Below are 8,542 nucleotides of genomic sequence, written 5' to 3'. Positions count from 1 at the left end.
AGCATGGACCCTATAAGTGACTCAGGAGGTTGACAGTGGACAATCACAAACTCAAAACAAGCAATGTTTCCAACTGTATCTCCTATTCCACAATATAGGATTCTGGCATTAGGAGATTAACACAGATTCAAATATAGGTAGAGAATCTCAAATATGAGACCTGAAATTCTCCCAAATCAAAAACATTTTGAGGATCAATGTCTCACTAGAAATGGAAAATTTCACATCTAACCTCATGTGACATGTCATAATCAAAATGTAAGTGCACTAAACATTAATACAAAATCACCTTCAGGCTGTCCCTATAAGATATTTATAAAACAAATGAATTCTGTGTTTAGAATTAGGTCCCATACCCAAATACTGCATATCTCTTAGAATATGTAAATATTCCAAGATACCCAAAATTCCAAAACAATTCTGGTCTCAAGCTTTTTGCATAACTTGCACATGGTTTGAAGTCCCTGACATGGCACAGGTGTTCTCCATCTCTAGCAGAAGCATAATCTGGAGCAGTTAACTTTCCAGTGATAAGGAAGAGATAGTTGATCTACATTCTTGCTGTGTTAACCAAGTTGTCTATTTTCATGCACTCTGAAGGGACCTGTATAATTGGACCTCTCTCAAATCATCACATTAATAATGCATGTTCATGCAGATGAATGGATAAATAAAATGTGGCATACATATATAATGGAATGTTTCTCAGTCATAAAAAAAGAATGTTTTTGACATCTTCTGAAGAATGGATCTGAAGACTATTATCCTAGGCAAAATAAGCCAATCCCCCAAACCAAAGGTCAAATGTGCTCTCTGATATGTGGATGCTAACACACAAGTGTAGGGGTGGGAGAAGTTCAGGAGATTAGATAAAGGGACATGAGAGGAAGGGAGAGGGGATGGGAAAAGAGAAGACCAAGGAGCGATTCTGACATACTCTTCTGTGTACATGTGTGAATATCCCACTGTGAATTTGTACATCATGGACAACCACAAGATGGGGATCCTTATAGAATAAAATGTACTCCATGTTTGTATAAATAAGTCAAATTATACTCTACTGTCATTATAACTAAAAGGAACAAAAATAAAAAATAAAGAAAACAATTTATGTTGATGGAATTACCATCATGAGAACAGAGAAACAAGAAGTGACAAGTATTTTGGAGGCTTGGAAAGACATCTGCATTTGAGAGGTATAATATATATCTAGCAAAGATTCAGTTGATGAAGTACTTATGTACCCAGCAATATAACAAAACCCCATTTACAAAAAAGGACAAATCATGGCATCTTTCATTTCCCAACACTGACAAGGAACCCATTGCCAAATTGGCTTTTTTAGGTTATGGGAGTTGCATATTCCACAATTGAGAATGCTTCTCTGATCTGTGCATTGAGTGACAAGGGAGATGGATAAGCTAGCATTGGGCAGCAGAACAACAATGAAGACTTACAGGGTACTGGATCAAGCCCTGTCATCTTCAGCAGAAAACACTACAAACAGAAACAAAGTCCTAGTATAAATGGAATCCCTCCCTATGAAGTCAGAGCTAACCACCATGGATCAAATCCTATGAGGTCCTCAGGTCATAATGTCAAGCAGAACTGAAGAAATCCATCCTAAGATGGAGGGTCCAAGAGTCAGCCTAGAGGGGACAAGTGAGTCATTCAAGCAGGTAGCCAGGAACTCCAGGAGCTCCATGACTTCTTGATTGGTAGGGGTGGGGAATAGTACCTCACCCTCAACCACCCTCAACTGCCACAGATGAGGTATGTGTGGGGTTCTCCCTACCAGCTACCCAGGAAGGAAATGTTCATCTTAGTTTATAAATAGTTGCCCAGTGTCCAGTAGAATCTGCAAGTGGTTTGTAGGACAACACTTACAGAGGGCTCTGAAGGTGCACAGTAAAGAAATTCAGATAGGCAGAGCTGCAGGGAAGGAGTGCATGTGGTTCTCCACTTTGTATGGAGAAAAAACTGGCCAAGGGAATAAAATATATGGGTCCCTGGGGAAAATCAATAGCTTCTTGTCAGTCAGGAACAAGGAGATGAGTGGAATATCTTGAAGGTTTGGGACAGGGAGGTCTGAGGCAGAAGCAGGTTATTAGATTGGCAAGAGTTAGTATGGAGTTTGAAGGTCTTAATCTTGCATGGTAACACCTGCCAGAGAGTACACACATACAAACACACCATGGAAAAGGGATTGAATTTTCATCCAGACATGATGACCAGCCTGTGTTCCACCTTCCCAAGACTGACAAAATAGTCATTAATGGAGTAGCATTAATGGATGGGTTGAGGCATTGGTTACAACCAACAGCACAAACTCCCATTAAAACCGATATGTTAGTCCCACAGTCCATGTCTAATTCGCTGCCAAAAGAAACATATCTTTTTTTTTCACTACAAAATAATTTATTACAACACCACTTCAGCACGAGACACCTATGTATAAGCAGAGCACTCCTGACTACCCTACTGAGGGACCCTTTTCTTCCCCCTTGCCTTGCGTACCTCTTCTATCAAATCTTTCAGATACTGGATCTGCTTGGCCAGAGAATCTGCCTTCTCTTTCAGAGCCTCATTCTTCTTCTCTAGCTCTTTACACTCACCAGTGAGAGCCTCCTGTTCTGCCCTCTTCTTCTGGTCGTACCTGGTGGCTGCTGTCCTTGTTTTGCTCCATTTTTTTCAACTTTTTATCCAGCTTCTCACCTTTTACTTTTGGTACTACAATCTTATCCCCAGGAGGGTCATAAGGTTTGGGGCGGTTAGAGTCACAGGGGACACCTGGAGATGGCAGGCTGACATTAGGAGAGCCCCTGGAGGTAGAAGGGCTATGCTGAGGAGAGCCCAGGTAGCACTCTGGGCTCATACAGATGCCACTGTCATTATCTGAAGGGGTATCTTCCTCCTTTACACACTGAGGGATCATGGTACCATAAGCAGTAGAATCTGGCTTCCTATCTCCTTCAGAGATATCCACTTCACTGCCCAGCTCTAAACTAAAGGAATGATCTTGAGTGGAAGAAAGGACCCCTCAGGAAAGGGACAGAGGTTGCAAGAATGTTTAAGGGGCAACCTGGTCTGCTTTTGTTAAACTTTCTGGGAAATGGCCAACTAGGTTCACTATCTGGGGGGGCTCCTTATTAGTCTCCTGGACTAGGGGGGTAAAGAGCTCACATGTGTCATCTAACATGGCCAAAAGCTCATCTGGCATGGTTTCCAGGTCATCTATACTCAACAGGCATCAAAGTCAAACTCCCTCAGATCCATTTTCTCCAACATCCAATCTGTCCTGGAGAAGGCATCCTCCTTGCTAGTGTCTGAGGCATCAACCAACCCATCCACAGCCAGCCATTGGGAGGAGCCCGCCTTAGCCTTGTCACCGGAGAACCCATGAGATTTGAAGTGCTTGGCTACCTCCAGGTAGTCATCTAAGAGACCTAGGCTTTCTTCAGCCCCCAAACCCTGACTGGTCGAAGGGGGACATCAAGTCCCCCACCAACACCTCGCTGCTCAGGAAGCTCATCTCGTTCATGTTGTGGGGCTTTGCTGGAATCGAGGAATGTGCTTAATTCGAAGATGTCTCTGTCGGTTACAGCAACGCTGCTGCTGGATGCCGTGAAAAGCGCCATGGCTTAAGCCGTCGGGGGTTGCCACTGCAGAGCCTGGTGCTGCTGCCGCCGCTGCAAAGGCCAACGCTGCCACAGGCACTGCTGCTTCTAATATGCCATGGTGGCTGCGCACCCTGCAGGAGGGGAGGAGGGAAGGCGCGCACTCAGTCTCGACTCTACATTTACAGGCGGATGGAACAGAAAATAAGAAACATATCTTGATTCCTCTAATATAGTACATTTGTCAAGGAAACTAACCAGTCACAGACCACTCTAGGAAGGGAAGCAATTCAATTTGGCTGGAATCAACATATTCAAGGTATGAGTTTGCCTTCCTTGCCTTCAGATCCTCAGCCAGAACTGTATGAGGACATCTAGAATGTTTTCTGTACAAACAAGTCCTCATCCAACTCATTGGACCGAGGAACCCGCTTATGAAAATAGCTATGGGAACACAATCACAAACTCCATGAAGAGGATGGAACAGCATACAGTCCATAAATTGATACCCTGATGGAGGGATAGAGGGACATGACTGAAACACTAGCTTGGAGGTGATACCCTGTCAAGATCAAGTGCCTTCCTGGAAGGCAACATAGACAACACTATATAATGCCTTGTCCTCAACAGTTTGAATACATGGAACTAAAAGGTTGAATTAGAAGTAATTTCTTTTACCATGACTCCCAGTGACTGACTTGTATAATTTGTACATTTCCTAACCCCCAATTTAAATTCTGTGAGTCTAGAAAGTCTGATTTCCAAAGTGAGAAGCTTCCACCAGGAGAAACTGTAAGAGTCCTCTTAAACTTTAAGCTCTGACTACCTTTCACTTGGGCTCCTCATGCTGAGATATCTTCCCTGAGGAAATCATTGACACTGATCACTGGAAACAGTAAGGCTGTTACTAGATTCTGGGGACAGGAAAGTATATATTTGGCACCCAAGTGGCACACTAAGGTGTCTTCTAGATGTTCCTGGAAAAATTTGACAGCAAATTATTAGGTCACCACCCAGAGTGTCTGAAGGCCATGGAGGTCAGGGGCTCAGATGCTTCAGTGATGAAGATGTGAATCATGCCACCAAGTAAACAAGAGTACTGGGCAGGGATGGAGAGGACAGGTGTGAGAGTAGGTAGCCACTAAACTTAAGACACACAGCAAGTTGATTCAAGTTGTGGGAGTACAGACTACAGCAAATATCATGGTATGTCACTCCCGTTCCTCCCTTGAGGATGAGGGTATTCACTTTATTCTCTGCTGAGAGCCCTGGGATCTGATAGGCCTCAGAAGAATCCATTTCTCAAATTTTCCCTCAGAGTCATTCAAACCAAAATCAAACTCCAAGGCACAGGTCATATTCACCCAGCCTGAAGGCAGGACAAACTGGAGGGCAATCTAGCACCAAGCTCTCTGCAGGATCGGCTGCAGCATCAGTCAAAATTGCAATGCAACTGTAATATTGCCCTGAAGTTTTACTTCTTCCTCTGCCCAAACCTACCTCCCTTGTAGCTGAAGATAATGTTCTCAAGATCAGACCAAAACAATGTGCACAGAAAATCCTATTCCAGAGTCTGTCTCCTGGGGATCTTAACTCATAACAAGGGCATGTTGAGATGAGCTCCAGTCAGCTCAAGGCAAGAACTGGTGGTGAGGCTGGGTATGCTGGTGAACATGGAGCTTGCTCTTGACCTCTGCTAACAAAGACAGGATACCTTGGGAGTCTGTACATTTCCTCTGATAGTCTCTGATCATATTACTCTATTTTGGACCTGTAATGGACATGATTTAGAAAGAAGCAAGAAAGCTTTCTTGAAACCACCTGTAAGCTGAATTGTGTTAGAGAAAAGACTGGAAATGCTAACAAGGAATTTGATGAAAGGTGGGTCTGTGGCAATAAATTGCATTTTTTTGTGTGGTGTTGGGGATTTGAACCCAGGGTCTTGTGCATATGAGGCAAGCACTATACCAACTGAGCTATATCCCTAGCCCAATAAATAGCATTTTTAATGGTGCTGGTAGTAGCTGAAAGATTATAATAACACAATGAGAATGTCAGCATCAATTTTTATTAGTGCCATGAACAAGATACACTGTATTTAAATTAGCTTCATTTGCATTAGTATTTTTGTAAGTAGTCTCTCTGGAAACAATGACATATCCAATGTATGTTAAAAAGAAGGATTAAATAACTTGCCAGTGTTCTCTAAAAAACAACCATAATTTTATAACAGGGGAAAACATGCCACATTACCCAAGGGTACTCAGAAATTCAGGAACACAATTGTAATTCTGAATTCCATTAAAACTGTAGAATAAGTTAGAAGAACATTATAAGGGATGGATTAGGTTTTACAAAAGTTGCATGAAAATTAAAGAGGAACTAAAAATAAAGTGTTTAAACAGTAAATCGCCACTCTTCCTCTCCAAAATGGATAGAATAATAATGCGGAATTGATTATGTCTAGGTTAATTTAAGCCATTTAAATAATGGCTTGGCACTTCTTCAGCCAAAACAAGATCATTCCTTTAAACATAAATTATTGTAAAATTTAAAATGATCGGTTAGCAATTTCTATTAATTGATTATTATTAAATAAAAATAAGAGAATCTCTTTCATATACGAATCTTCCCAGAAATTTCCAACATTTTTCTGAATTAGTCTAATAACAAATTAGATCATGGTGCTGGGAGAACTGGAAAAACATATACAGTGAAATGAAATTAAATGCCTATTTCTCACCCTGCACAAAGCTCAACTCAAAATGGATCAAGGACCTAAAAATTAGACCACAGACCCTTCATCAAAAAAAGAAAAGTAAGTCCAAATCTTCATCATGTTGGTTTAGGACTAGACTTCCTTAATGTGACACCCAAAGCATAACAAATAAAAGCAGGAATCAATAATTTGGATAGATTAAACTAAAAAGATTTTTCTCAGCAAAGGAAACAATCAACAATGTGAAGAGAGAGCCTACAAAGTGAGAGAAAATCTTTGCCACATGCACTTCAGATAGAGCATTAGTATCCAGAATCTATTAAGAACTCAAAAAACTTGACACCAAGAATACAAATAACCCAATCAATAAATGGGCTAAGGAAATGAGTAGACACTCCACAGAAGTACATCTACAAGCAATCAACAGATATGTAAAAAAATTTTCAACATCTCTAGTAATAAGAGAAATGCAAATCAAAACTACCCTAAGATTTTATCTTACCCTAATTTGAATGGCTATTATAAAGAATGTAAGCAATAAAAGGTGTTGGCGAGGATGTGGGATAAGGTACACTCATACATTGCTGGTTGGGTTGCAAATTGGTGCAGCCTCTCTAGAAAGCAGAATCTCTCTGAAGAGTTCTTAGAAAATGTGGAATGGAACCACCATTTGACCCAGCTATCCCACTCCTTGGCCTATACCCAGAGGAGTTAAAATCAGCACACTATAGTGATGAAGTTACATCAATGTTTATAGCAGCTCAATTCACAATAGCTAGATTGTGGAGCCAACATAGATGCCCTTCAGTAGAAGAATGGACAAAGAATCTGTGGCATATATACACATGAAATATTATTCAGTCATAAAGAAGAATAAAATTATGGCATTTGAAGGTAAATGGATGGAGTTGGAGAATATCATGCTAAGTGAAATAGGCCAATGCTAAAATAACATAGGTCATATAATTTCTCTGGTAAGTGGATGATGATACATAATGGTGAAGGGGAAGGCAAAAATGGATGAAGAATAAATTGGGTAGAGGAAAATGAGGGGTGGAGTGGGAGCAGGGGAAGGAAAATAATAGAATGAGGCAAACATCATTACCCTATGTACATGTTTCATTATGTAAATGGTGTGAATCTACTTCTTGACAACCAGAGAAATGGAAGTTGTACCCCATTTCTATACTATGAATCAAAATTTAAAACATAAAAAAAAATTATGGAATTTTAGACAAAAAAATGATTTCTAAATAATTGGGAGATCAGGAAGCATTGTCATTTCTATACAAAATATATTCTTTGTCCAAATTTTAGAAAACTAGATTGTTTAATGATAACTCTGAAAGTTAAAATGTGGAACTTTGGAAAGTTCTTACAGTTTGGAAAGTGACTTACTTCTTGATTTCATGTTGTGAATAGTACTAACTGTGGATTAGAGAAAGCATAGCCTGTTGATAGGGAAGTTGGCCTATGATCTGAACACTGGATTACTAACTAGTGTGCAGCATTGGGTTATTTATATATACTGCTTATTTTCACTTTATTTTTTCTGAAAATTTGCATAGTCATATATTCTAACTTGTAAGATTACTGTTGAGGATTAAATGAGATAACTGGATGAAAAAGATAACTTGAGTGTATGTCACATAAGATCTTGATGAATATTATTTTATTATGATCATCACCAATATTACCATTATGATCATTAATGATAATGACATGCTTAAATAGTGATTTCTATTTCTCTACAAAGGTTAGATTAAACATTTTCCCCATAAATTTGCTTCTCTGTTAATTTTTTTTCTTTTCCTCTCTGAATTATGTGTTTCTTATTATGTGATGCAGCTAACAATTCCCTAAAAATTATTTTTTAAAATTATTTTCAAGATACATGACAAAAAAATTCATTTTTGCCCTCTGAATGGTCTGATTCCCTAAAGGGCTGACAGATATGTTCACTGGGGCACTATTCTTCTGGTCATGGTCACTGTTTCTGTGGTAGACCACCAGGAAACCACTCACAGTGCTGCAGACATCTCCCAAACTTTGAGCTCTTGATTGTTTTAAATTTCGTTTAACTCTTTGCAGGAGACATAAAAGTCTCTACAAAGGAATTTTAGATGAGAGTAGATTTTAAAAGCAAGATTCTAAAAAAGCCCAGTAGTTCAACAGTTTAATCCTTCCCTATTGTGTGGATACACTA

At 39.8% G+C, this 8,542-nt stretch overlaps 1 pseudogene; it reads right to left on the bottom strand.

The window, feature by feature from the left end:
* Positions 1-2,418: 2,418 nt before the first annotated feature.
* Positions 2,419-3,690, bottom strand: LOC124973113 (cyclic AMP-dependent transcription factor ATF-4-like; annotated as a pseudogene).
* Positions 3,691-8,542: the final 4,852 nt, after the last annotated feature.

Source organism: Sciurus carolinensis (genome assembly GCF_902686445.1).
Source record: "Sciurus carolinensis chromosome 14 unlocalized genomic scaffold, mSciCar1.2 SUPER_6_x, whole genome shotgun sequence".
Taxonomy (NCBI): domain Eukaryota; kingdom Metazoa; phylum Chordata; class Mammalia; order Rodentia; family Sciuridae; genus Sciurus; species Sciurus carolinensis.
Note: the sequence above shows the minus strand (reverse complement) of the source record. Positions and strands in the feature narration are given on the sequence as shown.